Source organism: Synchiropus splendidus, chromosome 4 (genome assembly GCF_027744825.2).
Source record: "Synchiropus splendidus isolate RoL2022-P1 chromosome 4, RoL_Sspl_1.0, whole genome shotgun sequence".
Taxonomy (NCBI): domain Eukaryota; kingdom Metazoa; phylum Chordata; class Actinopteri; order Syngnathiformes; family Callionymidae; genus Synchiropus; species Synchiropus splendidus.
In genome coordinates, this window is record NC_071337.1 from 6,835,374 (window position 1) to 6,847,117 (window position 11,744).

Genomic DNA, 11,744 nt, shown 5'->3' on the forward strand with positions numbered 1-11,744 from the left:
ACTGTACTGCCTTCTGTGGGTGAACTGGACTACCTTCTGAGGGTGAACTGGACTACCTTCTGAGGGTGAACTGGACTACCTTCTGAGGGTGAACTGTACTGCCTTCTGAGGGTGAACTGTACTACCTTCTGAGGGTGAACTGTGCTGCCTTCTGAGGGTGAACTGTACTACCTTCTGAGGGTGAACTGTGCTGCCTTCTGAGGGTGAACTGTACTGCCTTCTGAGGGTGAACTGTACTGCCTTCTGTGGGTGAACTGGACTACCTTCTGAGGGTGAACTGGACTACCTTCTGAGGGTGAACTGTACTGCCTTCTGAGGGTGAACTGTACTGCCTTCTGAGGGTGAACTGTACTGCCTTCTGAGGGTGAACTGTACTGCCCTCTGAGGGTGAACTGTACTGCCTTCTGAGGGTGAACTGTACTGCCTTCTGAGGGTGAACTGTACTGCCCTCTGAGGGTGAACTGTACTGCCTTCTGAGGGTGAACTGTACTGCCCTCTGAGGGTGAACTGTACTGCCTTCTGAGAGTACAAGTCTCCACCTTTTGTTGTTCTGTCTTACGCCCCCCAACATCAGCCCCTCTCTCCAAGTTGCCAATGCCAGTTCATTCGAATCAAATATGCAATGTATAGAAAGAAACAACTCAAGTTATTTCAAACTTAACTTTTTTAACCCTGGTCCAGAGTGGAAAGATTTTTAGGTTTTGCGTTTTCATCTGTACAACCGAACTTCAACTTCTGACCATGATGTGAGAGTGAGGCCTTAGCCTTGCCACGGACGTTCTAATCTGCCTCATCAGCCAATCAGATTCAAGCACCAGTTTGGGAGGACTCTAGCTCGGGCTCACTCACCTGCAAGTTTACAGTTTTACTGTCTTGAATACTTTTAATTCAAATGCCCTCTTCAATTCAAAGCCAGACTGAAATATGTATCATGCTTGAGGGCAGTGAGTAATATGGAGCTCTCGAATGTATCTATCAGGACATGAGTTTGACTGTTGTTTGCAACAACCTTCTGTCCACCTTCACAACAGCTGACTACAGCGTCGAGTCTGCTCTGCAACAGCCATTGAGCTTGTTGGAAATCCCCTGCGTCTCTTCCATCAGCCAATGTAATATAGATGCTATGCGTCCATTAAATGACTGGTTTATTGTCGGGACTAGTTGGTACAGCAGGTGGTGATCACATTGAGTCAACGGTTAACCTAATAAACTCTATACACAGAGTGGAAAAGATGTCTTTTCCTGTGGATGAGGCTTAAAAGTGTCTGTATTTCTGCGTGAATAAAACTTCTACGTGATAAAACCACGCCACGATGGAAGGACTGGGATTCGGCTGACTGCTCCTTCATGTCAGCTGAGACTCCTGGTGCACTTTCCCCCCCCCCGACAACACGGTACAGTGGTGGAACATCTGAAGTGATGTTGTCTCCTCTGTGAAGTGGGAGGTGGGTGGGCAGATTGTGGGGTAAAAATAAAGAGCAAAGAGAATGAGTCACCCTTCCCTCAATCCCAGTCTGGATATAAATACATCCACGTATACGTGTCCTCTGTACACGCGTGGCTGATATTACATAAGCGGAGCGTGGGAGGTGTGAAGCCAGACATGGATAATTCATCAATGTGGGATTGAACCGTGGGGAGGCTCTCCGTACCAAATCAGCAGCCCCTCCCCGACCCCCTGCGGTTTGGGCTACGTGTGCAGCTCGATGAACTTGAGATGTCAGTGGCTGGGATCAAACGTGACGCCAAGTGAAGGGAGACAGGAGAGGAATGGCATGGGTGAAGCCATTCGTGCATAGGTGAGGACAGTAGTTAGCAAAAGAGTCCGTCGCACTTTAGTGGCCATTTAAATTGGTGAAGTCCCTTTTGGCTGCGTTACACGATTGCCCCTCCCCTCGAGGTGACGGAAGTATCTGACCATCCTCGGAGCAGAAGTCACCTCAAGGCTTTCTGGCAAGATTTGTTCTGACTTTTAACAGCAGGGCCTTCCTTCTTCAGAACCCACTGGACGACCGATGTAGCCACATTGGCTCTGTGGGATTGACTCATTACCACCCTGTTTCTTGCTCCTGACGTTTGTTTTGGCACGGACTTACAAAGATCATGTTTGCATGTGCCTTCAAAACGTGCTAGATGGAGGTGCGATGACTCAGCCAGAGGGTGGTAAATATGTTCATTTACATTCTGTCCTCCCGGAAAATGCCACACTGAATTCAAAGGCCTTTAAAGCTGCAGTAAGTAACTGCAAAAATAGTTCTTATAGTGGACTGAGTTTGAGATGCTAAAGCTACATTCTTGAATCTGCAGCCATGGTCTGTGGCTATGGTTAGCATTCAGCTGCCTGCTATCATTAGTCATATATATATATATATATATATATATACATATATATATATATATATATATATATATATATATATATATATATATATATATATATATATATATATATACGCACAACAATAATTTGGTTGCTCACTTGTCAGTAAGGAGAACTAAAAACCACATATTTTTATGCGTGTTTTGGTTTGTGTCTCGTCCAAACATTTTTTTGGGCCCGTTCTTTTCAGACACTGTCTGGTGTTGTTGTACTGGAGATTGGTCTTGGTCTGGAGACCACTCAAAGCCACTTTTTTTAGGGTCTCGGTCGCATTTTTACACTCGGCCTTGACTTGGTCTCGGACTGGGCGGACTTTCTGGGCGGATTTCTATTCAAGATCGGCGGAGAAAACTGCCATAATTTTTAGAAGACGGGCTTTTTGTTCAGCTCTGTTGTGTTTTTTCTTTGATATTTATTTGATCCACTCAAGGGAAACCCAAGCACCAATTTGGCATCTGAAGACTGTTAACTGTCACATTGTTTAACCAATGCGTGTCTGCACCCACCGAGGCTCATATGTGGCTCAGTTTGAGATGCCTTGTATAGACTGTCTTGGCCTCGTCTCGGTCGTGATCTTGTTCTTGATCTCCAAATGCCTCAGTCTTGTCTCGATCTCTGTACTCTCCAGTCTCGATAATGTCTTGGTCTTGGGTGGTGTTGACTCCAACACTGTCTTTTTCCTCTTTGGCTGTGATGCTAATATGCCATGCTATAAACTGTTGTAAGCTACGCTGCAATTTTCTGTGTTGGTGTCTTTCCATGTCATGGCTTACATTAGCTACCAGATGTAGCTACCAGTGATGGAAATGTATTTGGAATACCCTCTAAACCACACCCCTCACCGAGCATGCTTTCGATTGGTTAAAAAAGGTCATTTATTTGTCCGGTCACTTAAAATGTTACATTATTTAAGATTATTATAGACTTATTAATTGTGAATGGCCAAAAAATTCTACCCACTGCTGCTTTAATTGCTAATTCACAACAGCAAAACTAGCTATCGTGTTGACATGCAACAGTTTCGTGGTCTATACTCGCTGGATTAGACATAACACAGGACATTCCTGGTAGTTCATGATCAGAATCGAAATGAAAGAATTTTAGGCAATATGTTGTACTTGCAAAAAAAAGACCCATCACAAAAATCCAGACACAATGTAAAATTTGTATCTATTTGGCTCCAAATGGCAAATGAAGGCGTGAGAACGTTGAAAATAATTTTGATCTGAAAGAAAGTGGAATTAAAGATTCATGTAACACGACATTTTATGGTGTTAAAATGGAAGAAAACATGAGGTTTTGCTACGTAAAGTTAAAAAATGCTGTAGAATAACCACCTGGCTGATGAGGAGGACTCCACTCTTGGTGAAAGTAAAGTTCTGAAGGGTCAAAGATGTTCCATCAGAGGGAGGAGACGGAGACTTCTGGGCGATGCTGCACCAGAGAGGAGTAGCAGTGACCTTTTCCCTGTATTGAAATATTGAACGTTGAGTGGTGAGGGCACCTCACTGTTTTTTATTCTTCCCTTCTTGAGAGATATGATTTTTTATTTCAGCGAACATGCTTTCTTGTCTGTCTAATTCACCTTTTGAATCAGTGTTCTCAAAGAGCATTGCAGTGAACTTCTGTAAACTGGAGGACTGTGTTCACTCCCACCGGTGTGAGAGTGTGACATCTCTGTTTGGACAAAATCTCTGACGCTCACTTCATCATCACTATTTTAGGAAGCTCATTTCGGCTCCAATCCGGCGTTGCGTTACATAATTCTTCACCTGCCTGAAACGCTCTCATCTCAGAGACCTGCAGCTTCCGCTCGCACCTGCCAGCCTCGCTGTCACATTCCGACACGCAGCGTTTGAGCAAAGGTCACCGTCCCAGCCGGGACACATCACAGCCATCAAAGTGTTTTTTCCAACCTTGGGTTTAATGAAAGTCACATGGAAGTCCAACCAGGAGCAGGATCTCAGCGGTGGCTTGTTAGCGCCACAGCGACTCAGTCAGGCTGTCACACCGCTGGCAGGAAGCCCGCGGCCGACGGCTCAGGTCTGAAGGGGCCCTGAAAGGGACCTGCTTTTGTCCCCTCTGTTATGCCATCTTCACCGTCGGTGGCTTTTTGCCGTCCGGCCCTGTGTTGCATAACTGCTCAGTCAGTGGTTCTGATGCGGCACAACTGAAAATGCTCTGAATCAGCTACACAGTCATGTCCGGGAACTGGTTCTAATAAAATGGTGTGACACATTGCCTGTTTTTAAAGCTCCAGCCCAGTCCGTCGTGGGTTCAAATCGCTTGGGCTTGGCTTCCAAATCCGTTAGCTTAGCTTAGTTTAGCTGAGCTTCAAGCATTTCTGGGATGGGAGCGACAGGTTGAGCACCTCTTGTAAGTCCAGCACCAATCTTGTTGGATCACTTTGCATCTGTTGAAACTCTGCTTCAGTGTCTGAATGCTCCTCTTACACCCTCACAGATTTTCACAGATAGATTTCAAGTCACTGGGCATGATATCAACAGACAGTGAAGCAGAGTTCCTCCTGCTGTGGCCTAAACTGACGTTGAGTTCCTCCTTCAAGAGAATTCTGGTTGTTTCTCTTTTTTACTGGTTTCCTCAGCGACTTGCTCTTCTGGTTTCTGCCTCCTTCCATCACAGAATGGATTAAACTTGCTGTTACTTGTAATTCCGACCAGATTATTTTTTTATTTATGAGCTATTTATACAATTTATTATATCTATAATTTATCATTATCTGTGTGTCACTCAATTTACTTATTTTATTTGTTGATATATTAGTGGTATTTATTCGTCTTGTTTTGTTTGATACCTTGTGACTTCACTTTCTTTGATGTTTGTTGTGTACCTTTAATGTCTTTGATATGTGTCAGTGTCTTTGTTGTCATGCCAATCTAATCTTATCTTAAATGCAGCACAATTTAGGCCGACGATTTTGTCCCTTGTATCTCAATGTGTGGCAAACTTGTGGTCACTCCATTTCTGCCACTCTCTGAATTTGCATCACATGACTGCTACTCTTGGCAATTCGTCGATCATTTGGGGACCAATAGAAGACGTCAGATTAAAGGGAAGAATGTCTCGCCCAGTGATTCTTAAATATAGGGCTTCATCGAGGGCCGCTAAAAGTTTTTTTGCTTTACACCTTTGGGATGTGAGGGCCGCGAGACGCTCAGTTTTAATACATAGTAGTGTGTCACTGAATTGACTTGACAGCTGTAAAGATATTTATAGTATTTAAAATATTTAGATTTAATTTTTCCGAATTGTATTCAGTTTTCCCAAGTTTCTCAACAGTTTGCGTCAAGTATATATATTTTTTTCTTTAGTAAATTTGATGAATATGACTGGCACCTGGTTCTGCTGCTGGTTGGACTTTTCCATGACAAATAAATATCTTTGCAATGATCACATGGTTTCATGTCATTCCACAAGGTTTTGGTTTTGTCTCAGTCATCAGTTCAGTGGAAAAAAGGGGTTTGGCTCCCTCTGTGTCCTGAACAACAGATGCTTTCTAGCCAGAGGTGGTGATCAAGTTCTCCCATAAATGTCTCGAGTCGTTCCAGTCTTGCATCATAGTTGGTCATTCTATTGCCCCATTGAAAACACAAATCATTTATGAGCACCAAGACAGATGAAGCATAGCTGTGTGGTACTCACTGCTTGTTATCGGTGACATGGGGCAATAAATATGTGACGTTTAAACACCGATCTTGGTGTGGGAGGAGTCGACACATCATGAGATTGAAATGAAAATATACTTGCATGAGAAACAAACCTGACAGGACTGAAGTCCACTTTAACATTGGGAGGAGAAATATTGATGTAAACAGAAGCTTATCTTAGTGTCTGGTGTGTTAGATGTCGAGTGAATGAGAGTGTGTGAAGGACCTGAGCACATGTTCCATGAAAGATGGGGTTCTTCAGTGAGAGAGTCAATGGAGACTTCAGAGCTGTTTTGAAGGGTAAAGAGAAACATTGAACCGTTTATCATAAAACCAAGGGAGAAAGTGGGAAGATACTGATGCGAGGACGTTTTATCACGACATGAACGCGTTCCTGTCGATGTTTGCACTCTGAAGAACCAACTCCGAGGGAAGCGCAGTGAAGACAAACGTTGGAACTGAGCATCAAATATTGATAAGCTTGTTTCTAGCATGACTCATATGGATCAAAAACCCCCTCCTCGACACAATTGAAAAAAAAAAAAAACATTACATAATGGTGCGGCGGCGAGGATGAAGGAGGGAATCCTTCAGCGTCCTGGAAGAATCTGACTGACTCGCTCCGTGTTTATCAGCGGGAGACATGCGGAGTCTTATCACACCGTGTACACGTTGTCTGTGCCGCCCCCGGACCCACTGATGCTTATCCACGAATCACGTCCGCCCAGCTGAGAGGAAACATAAAGTTCCATAAACAGATCAACTTGATCCGCTGACGGATGTTGGTAGTGCCATATTCATGAGGAAAATGTCACAACAACTACAACATCGATCAAATCATTTTCATGAGGACGTTTTTACAACTGGATAAGTTCAGTATTTTTTTACATCAAGCCAAGGGAATCAGGCCTTCATCCTTCTGAGGAGTCCTGGGTCACATCTGCATGAGTCTTTTCCATGAGATGTTTTTAAGAAAATGGAGAAGAAATGAGGCAAAGGTCTGTCGCACTTGGATTTGGACAGGAGGCCACGTCTCCTTCTGACCCAGGGAAACTGTGCGCCCTCGTCTCCTCACATCTAGCACCTGATGCAGATGTCACAGATGTGACATGGCCATGTCACAGCAGCCATTCATATGGGCCAGCGACTGGTTCTACTACAATATCACAGTACTGGATCATCTGGTGACCCAGTACTGTGTACGGTTCGGTCAGGAAAGCTACATGTCAATACCTAACCCTAATCCATGACCCTGACTGTACACATCCATACCCTGCGCACCTCTCTCCTCGCTGGTCCGTCTGCTGGTACCGTCGGACCTCGGCAGGAGATCAGGAGTCATGTACTGTGTCTGGTCTTCAACAAGTCCAAATTCTTCTTTTACTTTCAGCTTCTCCCTTCAGCGGTGGCCGGAGCGGATCATCTTCCTCCATCTCACCCTGTCCTCTGCTTCCTCTTCTCTCAACCCTACAAACCTCATGTCCTCCTTCACCACTTCCATAAATCTCCTCCCTCTCCACCTTCTGCCTGGCAGTTCCAACCTCAACATCTTCATCTACCAATGTACTGGCTCTCTCTCTCTCCTCTGTACATGTCCAAACCATCTCCATCCAGCCTCTCTGACTTGGTCTCCTAAACACCTGAGCACATGTGCTGTCCCTCTGATCCTATCATCATCCTGCTCACTCCCAGAGAGAAGCTCAGCATCTTCATCTCTGCTACCTCCAGCTCTGCCTCCTGTCTTTTCCTCAGTGCCACTGTTTCCAAACCATACAACATTGCTGGCCTCACCACCCTTCTGGACACTTTCCCTTTCATCCTTGCCCACACCCTTTTGTCACACAAAAGGTCTCACTTTGTCTTGTCAAATTCCTCAGTTGAATGAACTCCCTATTTAAATATGTCCAACTTTTAGACTTCACAAATGAATGACTGACTTCATTGCCTGTCACATGACTTACTTTTATTCAGCCTAGATCTTGTTTCGACATTGTCAACCACCAAGAAAAGCCTCCTCCTGAAGATCCCAAAGAGTCTAGACTGTGTCCAAAAAGTGCTCCCTCCTGCTCCACTCTTGGCTTCTTCATCCAGGAACACGCACGTGCCATCACAGAAGACAATTCCATCGATACGATAGAAAAGTCGACCTCCTGATTTGAGCTGGTAATGTTGGTGGACCTGGGGAGTCTTGAATGAACCTGACTAAACCCCTTCCATGTGCTGCTTTTCATGTCAAGACTGTCAGTCACTGACTCAACACGAAGCCCCTCTTCCAAACGGCCACAGCCTTGACCTATCGTCATGACCTCCCACTGAATTCTCCAGTGAAGCTTTCAGCGCCACCTCAGAAGACTGTCACCACTTTGTCATTCTCGTCCACTCTCCAATACATCATCTTCAATTTGCCGTCACTCTCACTGGGCCTGGGGTGATCCCTCCATGAGCAGGAAATCGCCTCCTCTCGGAGCTGCATCGAGCGGCTGAATGAGTGATGCGGCGTGTGAGTCAGGTGTGTGTCCCAGAGGCGCAGGGGATGGATCACCGAGGAGAGCCCGGGGGACGCCACTGAAGTCAGAGGGAGGGAAATGCTGGCCTCTGGTGGACGTCCAGGGGAATGACACATGAGATCCAACTTGTTCACCAAGTCCATTCATTTTCAGTTACCTATTTTTCGCTCTTGAATGCAACTGCTCGATGACAAATATTGAGAATTACGGCTCTCTATTTATCATGTGATAAGAACTGAAGCTTCTCTATTGATCATCATTCACTTTACAATGTGTGCTGCAATGTATTATTTTGATGGAGTTTCCCACTGAAATATAGCGGAACTGTTGTAATACCTTTTGGGCTCCCAAAGAAAGCAATTTATCTGGCTTTGAGTTGCTCTGGTTTGAAGTGTTCAGGTAGTTGATGGTTGAGTCTCATCTCCAGAGGCTGCTAGACGGCACCTTCTGCCTCTGTAAATCTTTGAAGGTCCGTTTTAATGAAACCTTACATGAGGGCTGAATAGTATGAACAAAATTTCATATCTAGATATTCTTGCCAGATATGATACCACTGTGGCTTTTGTGAAATTTAGATTTTTATGAAAAGCATAAACATTATAACAAAAAATGATGTGGAAAGTCTGATGTTTTTCCATTGGCTGGGCTGCAAGAAATGAAATGGAAAATGTGGTTGTGGTCTTAGCTGTACACTGAACATAGAGCTGAGTATTAATTCCGCTTTCCCTGGAAATATATAATATATAATAGATATGATTTAAGTTTTTTTTTTTTCTAGCTTTCTTCTGGTTGTCCCTCACGGTTTGACTGGGAGATTGAGATACATTGGTTTCTACAGTTCCACTATTCTAGGTTGTGATGGACTATTGAAGCTTTGTGAAGTGTTGTTTTCGGGACCCACTCGTTGAGACTTGTTGGTCTGCCCTTTTTTTTCTCACTCTTTGGTCAGTCCAAAGAGTGAGAAACTTCTCATAACTCCAAAGCCGAGATACAGCACTGAAAATGAGGCTTCATGAAGCTTCGCTCATAAAATGGAAGCGAGTGGTGGAGACGGCCAGCGCTGCACGGACAACGTCCCAGCCTCTGGTGGAGACTCGTGGCCGGTCGTCTGGTTTTCATACTGAGGCAATGACACTAAACACAAAGACTGTGTCAATAATGTGAAGTGATCCGCCGCGTCAAAGACTTGGAGCCACTCCACTCATTGTTGGGGGAGCGTTGCTTTCAAAGACACGACTTTCCCCGCCATCTGCACTCGTGCTCAACTCTTAAGTATTTCCTGCTCAGGAAACAATAAGACAATAGCAGCGAGCGGCCGAGCAGTCTGCAGGAGCACGTCTCAGTGTGGAGGTGTGTGTGGAGACAGGGATTATTGACTGCTCAGAGGGTTTAGGAATTGCTGTTAGTAGGAAAAAAATCACAATAGTGATCACGGCGTCCCCGTAAAGGGTGTTGTCCACCTCTGTCCCTCTCCGTGACTCAGTGGAGGGAATAAAGGTTGCAACAGAAATAGGAAAGGTCAGTACTTGTGCTCCATCAAACTTTACCTCATTTTCAACATTTGCATTTTTGGGTTCTCACGTTTTGTTTTACATAATAAGGAAATATGTTTAGATTTTGCTTTGTGTCTCATACCTGATGCCCTGTCCTTCTGATGTCCGACCTGCAGCGTGGCCTTCGTCCTGTATAGCTGGGGTACGCTCCAGCCACCTATCACGACCCGTGGTTTGCTAACCTGCATCATGAAAACTTTGCCTTCGCTTTTTTGCAGATGATCTGGTGCTGTTTCTTCCTGTAGACCGACACACTCAGGCGAAACACACCGGTGATGGTCGAGTGGACGTGCTGCAGGTTTTCAGTTGAATCAAATGTTCTCTACTGCATTTTTGACGTTCAAACAGGAGTTATGTTACAGATAAGTTGTTATTACTACATTTTATGGGGTATTACCTGGTATTAGTGATGGGTTGGTGAGGTTTCATGGCGCTCTTGGTTTAGAAATGATGTGAGTTGTTCATGTGAAATGTTGGTTGTTCAAGTCCAAAACAGCAGACAGTGCCATCTGGTGCCCCCTGAAAATCAGGACACGGTTCCATCAACACTGCAATACTGTTCCATGATACCTCATCTACACATCACTACCTAGTACATATTGTGTTTTCTGTGAATTCAAACTTGACTCACAGAACATGAGGCACAGTGAAGGGCCCAGAGGTTGCATTTTTGTTTATAAATACTCCTCTGTTCTTGTTCACCCGACGTGAGGGTGGAATAACTTGTCCCGATTGGAGGAGAAGTTCATGTTGGGGTCCCGTTCACAAGTGAGGGAATTGAGATGGGCAGATGGATCGGTGCAGCATCTCTGAAAGAGCTGAGCCAAAAGCGTTTCATCTACAGTGAACTTAACTACTGACTGTACTCTCACCTGCAGTGATGAACTTAAGGTAGCAACAGAAAACAAAAGGATTACCGTCACATGGAGAGAAGCCGCAGTAAGTCATCCGGAAGCGACTCAGCGTAGAACAGCTGCTCCTCTACATTGAAAGAAAGTAGTTGAGGACGCGATGGCAGCTCTTTTCAGACGCCTCCCTGGTGAGGTACTGCCTCCGTGAGTGGAGACCCCGGACACGTTGACCTGGTCTGAGGCTGGGAACGTGTTTAGGTTTCACCATGTTTTGATGTAAGCAGCTTTCTAAGATTAGCCACATGAGGAAAACAACATGGCCTTCTTTCTTCAAACAACCTTGAGGTTTGACACCGGAGCATTTCAAAAGCCACATTTGCTGGCATCACATAAACACTTCCTGCTCTTATCAGTCCGGCTCAGCCTTTCTCACTCATTAGTCATGAAACCCTCCGCTGGTGACTGGACGGTCCAGCGCTCCGGACTGTTCCTGGGGTTTGGAACACAATAACAAAAACAGGTTGATAACAACCTTTGTCTTTCACATCCACCTCAGCCCGATTAAATTCCACTGAGGACGTTCATTGTATGAAAAAATTTGGAATGTGCCACTGAAGGAGCAAGAGAATGTCAAGTCAGATATGAGAGAAAACACAAGTTTTGGGAGGCCGGCCCCTTGACCCACAACTTTTCTTTATGTCACCGACAAATGAAAACAGCTACCTTCCTCTGACGGGACGCGGAGCTGGGAGTGCTGCTCATGTCTGAGAGCACGTACGGTCCCT

General features: G+C 45.0%; 1 long non-coding RNA gene across 1 annotated transcript in view; it reads left to right on the forward strand.

The window, feature by feature from the left end:
* LOC128756847 (uncharacterized) overlaps nt 1-10,514 on the forward strand; it is a 110,594-nt gene extending 100,080 nt beyond the window's left edge. Inside the window, exon 8 of the long non-coding RNA XR_008414320.1 lies at nt 10,327-10,514. This is a non-coding gene — a long non-coding RNA (uncharacterized LOC128756847). The remainder of the gene's footprint in view (nt 1-10,326) is intronic.
* Nucleotides 10,515-11,744: the final 1,230 nt, after the last annotated feature.